We start from the raw sequence: 12,529 nt of genomic DNA, 5'->3' as shown, positions 1-12,529 counted from the left end.
ATCTATTATCAATATTCTAATAAATATTCTCAAATTTTCAAAAGAAAATGTTTTGGATCATGTCTGCTGACACTGTTTTGCCAAATCACTGGTTGCAAAGATATTCTCCTATGTTTATTCTAGAAGATTTATGGTTTTAGTTCTTATACTTAATATTACCATATTACCATCTATTTGGAATAAATTTGGGATATGATTTGAGATAAGGATCACATGTCCTATTTTTTTTTTCATGTGGATATCCAAATGTTCCAACATATTTGTTGAGGAGAATAATTTCCAATTGAATTAGTTCCGTACTCTTGTTTCAAAGACTTGTTTTTAGATTCCTAATTTTAATATTTAATTCTTTTAATTCTTTAATTATTCTTTAATATTCTATTTTATTCTTGGCCAATAACATACCTCATTACTGTATCTTTATAATGAATTTTAAAATAAGATCTGCAAATCATACCATCTTTTTTTTTTTTTTTTTTTAATTAAAAAAATAAAAGAGGCACCAGTGCTGTGTCAGTGTTCTGGGGTCACCCTAACAAATCACCTCAGCTCAACAACACAAATGTGTTGTCTCACAGTCCGGAGGCCAGAGTCCAAGTTCACAGTGTCTGCAGGGTTGGCCCCTTCTGAAAGCTGTGGGGAACAGTGTGCTCCAGGTCTCTCTCCTAGCTTCTTGTGACTTCAGGTGTCCTAGACTTGTAGATGTGTTTTTCCCGTGTCTTCACATTGTCTTCCCTTTGTGTACGTCTCTCTCTGGGTCCACATTTCCCGTTTTATAAACACACCACACACCATTAGGGCCACCTAATGGCCTCAACTTGATCATCCACGAAGACCTTACTTCCAAATAAGGTCACATTCACAGGTACTGGGGACTGGGACTTAAACATCTTTCGGGAAAACACAATTCAACCGTGACAAGTGCTAACACAAGTAGGTTTTTTCTGACATAAACCATACTTGGCTAGGGTTTTCAGTTTTTTAAAGTAGGCCATTGTTTTGTTTTGTTTTTCCTGAAACATTGTATATCTTTTACTTATGTTGGGGTGAAATTCACATAACATACAGCTAACCATTTAGAAGTGAACTATTCAGTGACATTTAGTCCATTCACAATGTTGTGAAACCACGACCTCTATCTAGTTCCAAAACATTTTCATCACACTAAACGGAAACTCTGTACCCATGAAACAATGGCTCCCAAGCCCCTGGCAACCCCCAACCTGTGCCGTTGCTTTTTTTTTTTTTTTTTTTTTTTTACAATTTTTGAATTTTATTTTATTTATTTTTTATACAGCAGGTTCTTACTAGTCATCAGTTTTATACACATCAGTGTATACATGTCAATCCCAATCGCCCAATTCATCACACCACCACCCCCACTCCCCCACGGTTTTCCCCCCTCGGTGTCCATACGTTTGTTCTCTACATCTGTGCCTCAAATTCTGCCCTGCAAACTGGTTCAACTGTACCATTTTTTTAGGTTCCACATATATGCATTAATATATGATACTTGTTTTTCTCTTTCTGACTTACTTCACTCTGTATGACAGTCTCTAGATCCATCCACGTCTCAACAAATGACCCAATTTCATTCCTGCTTATGGCTGAGTAATATTGCATTGTAGATATGTACCACATCTTCTTTATCCATTCATCTCTCGATGGGCATTTAGGTTGCTTCCATGACCTGGCTATTGTAAATAGTGCTATAATGAACATTGGGGTGCATGTGTCTTTTTGAATTGTGGTTTTCTCTGGGTATATGCTCAATAGTGGGATTGCTGGATCATATGGTAATTCTATTTTTAGTTTTTTAAGGACCCACCATACTGTTCTCCATAGAGGCTGTATCAGTTTACATCCCTACCAACAGTGCAAGAGGGTTCCCTTTTCTCTACATCCTCTCCAGCATTTGTTGTTTGTAGATTTTCTGATGAACCCCATTCTAACTGGTGTAGGGTGATACCTCATTGTAGTTTTGATTTGCATTTCTCTAATAGTTAGTGATGTTGAGGATCTTTTCATGTGCTTCTTGCCCATCTGCATGTCTTCTTTGGAGAAATGTCTTTTTAGGTCTTCTGCCCATTTTTGCACAGGGATGTTTGTTTTTTTTTAATATTGAGCTGCATGAGCTGTTTATATATTTTGGAGATTAATCCTTTGTCACTTGATTCATTTGCAAATATTTTCTCCCATTTTGAGGGTTGTCTTTTTGTCTTGTTTATGTTTTCCTTTGCTGTGCAAAAGCTTTTAAGTTTCATTAGGTCCCATTTGTTTATTTTTGGCTTTATTTCCATTACTCTAGGAGGTGGATCAAAAAAGATCTTGCTGTGATTGAGGTCAAAGAGTGTTTTTCCTATGTTTTCCTCTAAAAGTTTTATAGTGTCTGGACTTACATTTAGGTCTCTAATCCATTTTGAGTTTATTTTTGTGTATGGTGTTAGGGAGTGTTCTAATTTCATTCTTTTACATGAAGTTGTCCAGTTTGCCCAGCGCCGCTTGTTGAAGAGACTGTCTTTTCTCCATTGTATAGCCTTGCCTCCTTTGTCATAGATTACTTGAACATATGTGTGTGGGTTTACCTCTGGGCTTTCTATCTTGTTCCATTAATCTATGTTTCTGTTTTGTGCCAGTACCATATTGTCTTGATTACTGTAGCTTTGTAGTATAGTCTGAAGTCAGGCAGTCTGATTCCTCCAGCTCCTTTTTTTCCCCTCAAGACTGCTTTGGCTATTCGGGGTCTTTTGTTTCTCCATACAAATTTTAAGATTTTTTGTTCTAGTTCTGTAAAAAATGTCATTGGTAATTTGATAGGGATTGCACTGAATCTGTAGATTGCTTTGGGTAGTATAGCCATTTTCAAAATATTGATTCTTCTAATCCAAGAACATGGTATATCTCTCCATCTGTTGGTATCATTTTTAATTTCTTTCATCAGTGTCTTATAGTTTTCTGCATACAGGTCTTTTGTCTCCCTAGGTAAGTTTATTCCTAGGTATTTTATTCTTAGTGTTGCAATGGTAAATGGGAGTGTTTCCTTAATTTCACTTTCAGATTTTTCTCATTAGTGTATAGGAATGCAAGAGATTTCTGTGCATTAATTTTGTATTCAGCACCTTTACCAAATTCACTGATTAGATCTAGTAGTTTTCTGGTGCATCTTTAGGATTCTCTATGTATAATATCATGTCATCTGCAAACAGTGACAGTTTTACTTCTTCTTTTCCAATTTGTATTCCTTTTATTTCTTTTTCTTCTCTGATTGCTGTGGCTAGGACTTCCAAAACTATGTTGAATAATAGTGGTGAGAGTGGGCATCCTTGTCTTTTTCCTGATCTTAGAGGAAATACTTTCTGTTCTACACCATTGAGAATGATGTTTGCTGTGGTTTTGTCGTATATGGCGTTTATTATTTGAGGTAGGTCCCCTCTATGCCCACATTCTGGAGAGTTTTTATCATAAATGGGTGTTGAATTTTGTCAAAAGCTTTTTCTGCATCTATTGAGATGATCACATGGTTTTTTATTCTTCAATTTGTTAATATGGTGTATCACATTGATTGATTTGTGTATATTGAAGAATCCTGCATCCCTGGGATAAATCACACTTGATCATGGTGTATGTTCCTATTAATGTGTTGTTGGAATCTGTTTGCTAGCATTTTGTTGAGGATTTTTGCATCTATATTCTTCAGTGATATTCGTCTGTAATTTCCTTTCTTTGTAGTATCTTTATCTGGTTTTGGTATCAGGGTGATGGTGGCCTCATAGAATGAGTTTGGGAGTGTGCTTTCCTTCCAAATTTTTGGAAGAGTTTGAGAAGGATGGGTGTTAGCTCTTCTCTAAATGTTTGATAGAATTCACCTGTGAAGCCATCTGGTCCTGGACTTTTGTTTGTTGGAAGATTTTTAATCACAGTTTCAATTTCATTACTTGTGATTGGTCTGTTCATATTTTCTATTTCTTCCTGGTTCAGTCTTGGAAGGTTATACCTTTCTAAGAATTTGCCCATTTCTTCCAGGTTGTCCATTTTATTGGCATAGAGTTGCTGGTAGTAGTCTCTTAAGATGCTTTGTATTTCTGTGGTGTCTGTTGTTACTTCTCCATTATTGTTTCTAATTTTATTGATTTGAGTCCTCTCCCTCTTTTTCTTGATGAGTCTTGCTAATGGTTTATCAATTTTTTTTAATCTCTTCACAGAACAAGGTTTTAGTTTTATTGACCTTTGCTATTGTTTTCTTTGTTTCTATTTCATTTATTTCTGCTCTGATCTGTATGATTTCTTTCCTTCTGCTAACTTTGGGGTTTTGTTTGTTCTTCTTCCTCTAGTTCCTTTAGGTGTAAAGTTAAATTGCTTAATTGAGATTTTTCTTTTTTCTTGAGGTAGGCTTGTATAGCTATAAACTTCCCTCTTAGAACTGCTTTTGTTGCATCCCATAGGTTTTGAATTGTCGTGTTTTCATTGTCATTTGTCTCTAGGTATTTTTTGATTTCCTCTTTGATTTCTTCAGTGATCTCATGGTTATTTAGTAACGTGTTGTTTAGCCTCCATGTGTTTTTGTTTTTTACGTTTTTTCTCCTGTAATTGATTTCCAATCTCATAGCATTGTGGTCAGAAAAGATGCTTGATATGATTTCAATTTTCTAAATTTACTGAGGCTTGATTTGTGACCCAAGATGTGATCTATCCTGGAGAATGTTCGTGTGCAGTTGAGATGAAAGTGTAATCTGCTGTTTTTGCATAGAATGTCATATAAATATCAATTAAATCTATCTTGTCTATTGTGTCATTTAAAGCTTCTGTTTCCTTATTTATTTTCATTTTGGATGATCTGTCCATTGGTGTAAGTGAGGTGTTAAAGTCCTCCACTATTATTGTGTGACTGTCAATTTCCTCTTTTACAGCTGTTAGCAGTTGCCTTATGTATTGAGGTGCTCCTATGTTGGCTACATATATATTTATAATTGTTATATCTTCTTCTTGGATTGATCCCTTGATCATTCTGTAGTGTCCTTCCTTGTCTCTTGTAACATTCTTTATTTTAAAGTCTATTTTATCTGATATGAGTGTTGCTACTCTAGCTTTCTTCTGATTTCCATTTGCATGGAATATCTTTTTCCGTCCCCTCACTTTCAGTCTGTATGTGTCCCTAGGTCTGAAGTGGGTCTCTTGTAGACAGCATATATTCGGATCTTGTTTTTGTATCCATTCAGCCAGTCTATGTCTTTTGGTTGGAGCATTTAATCCATTTGCTTTTAAGGTAATTATTAATATGTATGTTCCTATGACCATTTTCTTAATTGTTTTGGGTTTGTTTTTGTAGGTCTTTTTCTTCTCTTGTGTTTCCCACTTAGAGAAGTTCCTTTCACATTTGTTGTAGAGCTGGTTTGGTGGTGCTGAATTCTCTTAGTTTTTGCTTGTCTGTAAAGCTTTTGATTTCTCCATCGAATCTGAATGAGCTGCTTTCTGAGTAGATTAATCTTGGTTGTAGGTTCTCCCTTTGATCACTTTAAGTATATCATGCCACTCCCTTCTGGCTTGTAGAGTTTCTGCTTAAAAATCAGCTGTTAACCTTATGGGAGTTCCCTTGTATGTTATTTGTCTTTTTTCTCTTGTTGCTTTCAATAATTTTTCTTTGTCGTTAATTTTTTTCAACTTGATTACTATGTGTTTCAGTATGTTTCTCTTTGGGTTTATCCTGCCTGCGACTCTCAGCACTTCCTGGACTTGGGTGGCTCTTTCCTTTCTCATGTTAGGGAATTTTTCTGCTATAATCTCTTCAAATATTTTCTCGGGTCCTTTCTCCCTCTCTTCTCCTTCTTGGACCCCATAATGAGAATGTTGTTGCGTTTAATGTTGTCTCAGAGGTCTCTTAGACTGTCTTCAATTATTTTCATTCTTTTTTCTTTATTCTGTTCCACAGCAGTGAACTCCACCTTTCTGTCTTCCTGTCACTTATTCGTTCTTCTCCCTCAGTTATTCTGCTATTGATTCCTTCTAGTGTAATTTTCATTTCAGTTATTTTTCATCTCTGTTTGTTTGTTCTTTAATTCTTCTAGGTCTCTGTTAAACATTTCTTGCATCTTCTCGATCTTTGCCTCCATTCTTTTTCCGAAGTCCTGGATCATCTTCACTATCATTATTCTGAATTCTTTTTCTGGAAGGTTGCCTATCTCCATTTCATTTAGTTGTTTTTCTGGGGTTTTATCTTGTTCCTTCATCTGGTACATAGCCCTCTGCCTTTTCATCTTGTCTATCTTTCTGTGAATGTGGTTTTTGTTTCACAGGCTGCAAGACTGTAGTTCTTCTTGCTTCTGCTGTCTGCCCTCTGGTGGATGAGGCTATCTAAGAGCCTTGTGTAAGTTTCCTGATGGGAGGGACTGGTGGTGGGTAGAGCTGACCTTTGCTCTGGTGGGCAGAGCTTGGTAAAACTTTAATCTGCTTGACTGCTGATGGGTGTGCCTGGGATCCCTCCCTGTTGGTTGTTTGGCCTGAGGCAATCCAACACTGGAGCTTACCTGGGCTCTTTGGTGAGGCTAAAGACAGACTCTGGGAGGGCTCATGCAAAGGAGTACTTCCCAGAACTTCTGCTGCCAGTGTCCTTGTCCTCAGGGTGAGACACAGCCACCCCCTGCCTCTGCAGGAGACCCTCCAACACTAGAAGGTTGGTCTGTTTCAGTCTTCCCTGGGGTCACTGCTCCTTCCCCTGGGTCCCTATGTGCACACTACTTTGTGTGTGCTCTCCAAGAGTGGAGTCTCTGTTTCCCCCAGTCCTGTCAAAGTACTGAAATCAAACCCCACTAGCCTTCAAAGTCTGATTCTCTAGAAATTCCTCCTCCCATTGCCAGACTCCCAGGTTGGGAAGCCTGATGTGGGACTCAGAACCTTCACTCCAGTGGGTGGACTTCTGTGGTATAAGTGTTCTCCAGTCTGTGAGCCACCCACGCAGCAGTTATGGGATTAGATTTTGCTGTGATTGTGTCCCTCCTACCATCTCATTGTGCTTCTCCTTTGTCTTTGGATGTGGGGTATCTTTTTTGGTGAGTTCCAGTGTCTTCCTGTTGATGATTGTCCAGCAGCTAGTTGTGATTCTGGTGTTCTCACAAGAGAGAGTGAGAGCATGTCCTTCTACTCTGCCATCTTGGTTCAGGCTCCCATCTTTTCTTCTTTCCCAAGTTGTTTGGTAATTCTAAGTTCTCTGCATTTCAATATAAATTATAATATAGCTTAAAAAAAGAAACCAACTGGAATTTTTATATGGATTGATTTAAAGTATAGATCAAGTTAAAAAGAATCATCTTTTTGCTGATATTGAGCTTCTAATCCATCATCATGGTATGTTTTTATATTTACTCATATCTTTTAAATTTCTCTCACCAACATTTTGTAATTTTTGTTAAAGTTATACCTCAGTATGTTTTGATTTTTCATGCTATTGTTAAAATAATTGTCTTCTAAATTTTATTGTCAGATTTTTTCTAGTATATAAAAACATATGTTGATTTTGTTTATTTATATTACATCCCGTGGCATTGCTAAAACATTTATCATGTGTGTGTGTGTGGGGGGGGGGGGGTCCATGGATTTTCCATGAGACTGAGTCATTTGCAAATAAATCAGTATTACTTTATTTCTAATCTGTGTCATTTTAATTTCTAGAACCTCAAGTACAATTACAAGTAGAAGTGATGAAGGCAATGTTCTTGCATTTCTTCCGATTGTTAGGAGAAAAGTATTTACTCTTTCGCTATTAAGCATTATTTTAGCTATGGACTTTTTCTAGGTGTCTTTATTAGGTTATAGAAGTTTCCTTTTACTCATAGTATGTTGAGGATTTTTATCAAAATGGGTTTTGAATTTTGGTCTAATGCTTTTTCTTTAAATATTAAGGTGAACAAGTGGTTTAGATGCTTTATTCTATTAATATGGTGCTTTAACATTAATTAATTTTTGTATGTTAAACCAATCTTGAATTCCTAGGATAATCTCCACTTGGTTACATTGTATAATAATTTCTATTAGCGTGATCTTTCTTAAAATTTTTAAAATATTGTTGTATATATGTTCCTGAGAGTTTTTCGTCTATAATTTCCCTTTCTTGAAATGTCTTGGTCTAGCCTTAGTATCAGAGTAACACTGGCCTCATAGAGTGAGAAGTGGTCTAGCTTCTATTTTACAAAGAGTTTGTGAACTGATATTATTTCTTATTTAATAATTTGATAGAATTTCCCCCACTTAATTGCATCTGGTCCTGGGTTTATTTTTGTGTATGTGGAGTGGGAGGAGAGAAAACGATTTCTAAATACTAATTCAATTTTTTCTTGTAGATATATTCAGGTTTTTTCTTCTTGATTCACTTTTGGTAATTAAGTTTTCTCTAGGAATTTGTCCCTGTCAACTAAATTGTCAAACTTGTTGACATAAATTTATTTGACACCTAGATGCTTCCCCTTGATATCACTTTTACTCTGTTGCCCAGACTTGGTGGTATATCAGTAGATAAATGGTCCATCAATAACATATTTATGTATCTAAGTCACTACGTTCAAGGGTTGGGAAAAGATTTAAATGTGTAAAATAATGTTTCTTTGGAATTGTGGATCAAGGCATTTCCTATCAAGTTTTTCAAATGAATTAGGCCAACCAGCAAAAACATTGTTTGAATGGCTTATCTTTAAAATAAAAAATGATTTTCCTAAGCTTGTTGTTAACCGTAATTCCTTTCCACCTCTTGAAACAATTACAAGAAATAGTAATACTGTCTGTCTCTTTATTGTTTTCAACATAGACCTCTTCATCTGTCTTACTTTCCATCAGGAGGTTTTCCTGTAGAGCTCTGCGTAATAGCTCAATAGTAACTCAGACTTTTCTCCAGCTTTACTCTCCTCTATTCAGTATTTTGGGACATGGTTGCAATGGATCTTGCTCTCCAAGAACTCAAATCTGTCTTTCTGGAGAGTAGGAATTATTCCATTTTCATCTTTGCATTAACAGGAGGTATCACAAAAATATTGTAGATTTATGGAGTGCCTCTTATGTGCCAGACACTATCTTAAGTGGTTTTCATGTACTTTCATTGATTCTTCACAAAAGTCTGCTTAGTCAATGTTATTATCCCCATTTATCAGATAGGAAGCTTAAGCCCAGAGAAATGGTTAAGTGACATTTTGAGTTACACAGTGTAATATGGTGCCAAGAATTGAACGCAAACAATTTGATGCCAAAGCTATACTCTAATCTTACTCAAATCCTATTAAAAACTTAATGTGAAGACTGAAAGCAAACACAAGGAGACAAATTATTGGGAACAATATGGTTACTGCTAGTAAGATTAAGAAAACAATCCCTGTGGTAATAAAAGAATGTTGGTCTATTTCTAAACTCTGTAGATGTAAAAATCCCTTTACTCAGATGCTGTAGCAAATTTTTTTGAAGTTATACCTTTAAGTAAAACCAATATACAGTTTTTTCTTAACTGAATCTCTTATCTGGAATTTCTAATATTAGGGTTTTAATTTTATTTTTTGAGTACACATAATCAGTATGGAATAATAACTAAAAGTAATTAAATTGTACTTGCTTTACTACACTTCATAGGTAGATGCTTTGTTTACGTACTGTGATACTGTGATTTACAACAAGAAAGATATATTTAGACTTAGTCCTCATTTCTGACACAGGGCTGCTAAAACCTTTGGAATTTCTTATGTGATGAGAGTGATAAATGTATCATTTGTTATATTAATGAAGTGACTTCTGGAATACCTCTAGGTCACTTAAGGATAGGGTCAGGTCACCAGATGAACCAACCATGTAATTAGAGGGTTGGAACTTTCAGTCCCATTCCCCTGACCCCCAGGGAGGGGAGAGGGGATGGAAGTTGAATTAATCATCAATGGCAAATGATTTAATCAATTATGTCTATGTAATGAAGCCTCCTTAAAACCCCAAAATGACTGGGTTCAGAGAGCTTCCCGATTAGCGAACACATGGAAATATGGGGAGAATTATATTCCAGGAGAGGGCATGGAAGCTCTGTGCCCCTTCCCACATACATTACCCTATGCACCTCTTCTTATCGGCTATTCCTGAGTTGTATCCCTTTATAATAAATCAGTAATCCACTGACTAAATAAGTTTTTTAATTTCTGTGAGTCCCTCTAGAAAATTAATAGACCCCAAGGAAGGGGGTCTTGGGAACATCTGATTTATAGCTGGGCATCCAGAAGTACAGATAACACCCTGGGCTTGTGACTGATTGAAGTGCAGGGGGTAGTGGGGGTTAAGGGGTGGGGGCAGTGTAGTCTTGCAGTACGCAACTCCTAACCTGTGGAATCTGATGCTATCTCCGAGTAGATCTGAATTGTAAGACCTGCAGTTGATGCCCAGAGAATAGCTTGATGGAGGTGTAAGGAAACCCTCGCTTCAACACACGTTTTTATTGGTTCCCAGAACATAGAAAACCGCTTATATTATTCCCTTACTTAGCTATTATCTTCATGTTTGAACATGTAATCTTAGATGGCATGGATATTACCTACTTTCCTCATCCACATTCTGTCTGTCTTTAGTCTAAAAAATCACATATATATACATATATACACACATAAATATATATTATATGTATCTATGTATACTAGAATATGCTATGAGCAAAGATGATTTCTTAAGTAATTCATTGAGGTAGAGATATCTGAGACATTGCCAAGATGAGGAAAAGGTAAGTAGTTAAACTATGATTCATTTTGGAAAGCTTCAAGATGAGGCAATCACAAAAAGTCTGCAGAAGCTATACCCTACACTGGGAGGAAGCAAAAACAAACTGCGTGGGACAGACACATATAATAAACTTTTGAATCCATCATTGTTTATTTTTCATTTATTAAGTTAGAGAAGGGCAGAAAGAGGATCTAGATGGGCAAACGGAGACTACTCAGCATGGCCCAACCCATTGTCCTTTAATATTCATCTTGTTTTTGTCCAGTGAAAATGTGCATTCCCAACACAGGAAGCACACTAGGTCCTATCATCTCTTGTATCATCACGTGGTGACAATAATTCAATTATACTCCCAGCTGAAACCTAAAACACTGTGCCTGTATATAAATTATTGGAGGTAAAGGAAGTGAGACAATGAATTAACATTAAACATAATTGCTATTGCCTCCACTTCTGTGATCAGAATGGTTTGTTTTGATCAAAAATGATGAAGGTCTTCCTGACTTTTTATATAAAAGAAAAGAAACTTAACCAAAATGTTGGGTATAATAGTAAAGATGCACTGCAGTCCCTAAGACAGGAAAGCAAAGTGTTTCTGATTATCTTTGCTGATTGGAATTGAAAACAATGCATTTTATAGGGCAATAGTAGCATAAAATGGGTTCTTTGATTTGCTCCAGTAAAGAAATAAAATATGGGATGGCAGTGGAAATGAGCATTTCTGGACTAAGGTATACGACAATTTATAGTCATTCCAAAGTCTCATCTCGTGTTTGAACTTACAAATAATCAAATTAAATGAGAATGTACATCTTGTTGGTGGGTAAGTTTACAATTCTCTCAGGGGTTTTCATTGTCCTCTCCTACCATGGTGGTTGTCTCTCTCTCCATGGGTTGTTGTCAATGAGGGAATCATTCCAGATAATATATTCAGGATATATTACATAATATATAGTATGTAATTTATGTTATATGTATGTATATATATATAATTTCTGGAACTGGCAAAATACAGACTGAGATACATACTGGCTAATATTCTATCTATAACCTAAAATCTAACACAGATCTCCAGGAGTTAGCCATAGCACAAGACCATTATCTATGATCTCTTAGACAGTCTGAGTATTTCCCCAGTTCTAGTACAAAGTCACTCTAGCAGACAGTTACTGATCCTTCTGAGGAGAGTTAAGCAAAAGAGTCACATAATATACACCTAGCAGAGTTTCAGGATTATCATCATAGGGACATGACCGTCTAGTCAACTAAGGGGTTTCAGGTCACACTTATTTCTGGAAACTGAGTTAAAAGCCTGATTCTAGGTAGATGTCTGCTTCCAGACCTAGTTTCCTACTAATATATGTCAGCAGTACCTTTCTAGGCTGCCTGTCTGGTTCATTTCTAAAGGCCCTATAATCAAGTAGCCTTTATCATGTATCCCCATTAAGTAAAATGATTCTGTCCCTATGACTTGTTTCTGATGGTCAAGTGCAGCCAACTGGTCTCTACATCTCTGTGTCTCCATAGACATCCGGGAGTCCAATTTCACTGCAGCATCTTCAATCTTATATCCAGCCTACAGAGGCCACCATCCAAGAGCTTTCCAAGGATGCTGTTGTTTCATTCAAGCTTTTTTTTTTTTGTAATGCTGTGGTAAAAGATATGTCTCCTGAGAGCCCCTGGGAAGGAGAAACTGAGCAGATTGCATGTGAAAGTTCCAATTTAACATTTCCACTTTTTGAACTTTTAGACTATTTCCTCTACAGCTTTGTGTTTTGTAGATCAGCAACATTGATAACCCCCGGGA

This window comes from Eschrichtius robustus, chromosome 17, assembly GCF_028021215.1.
Source record: "Eschrichtius robustus isolate mEscRob2 chromosome 17, mEscRob2.pri, whole genome shotgun sequence".
Classification (NCBI taxonomy): Eukaryota; Metazoa; Chordata; class Mammalia; order Artiodactyla; family Eschrichtiidae; genus Eschrichtius; species Eschrichtius robustus.
This window is presented reverse-complemented; position numbering follows the sequence as displayed.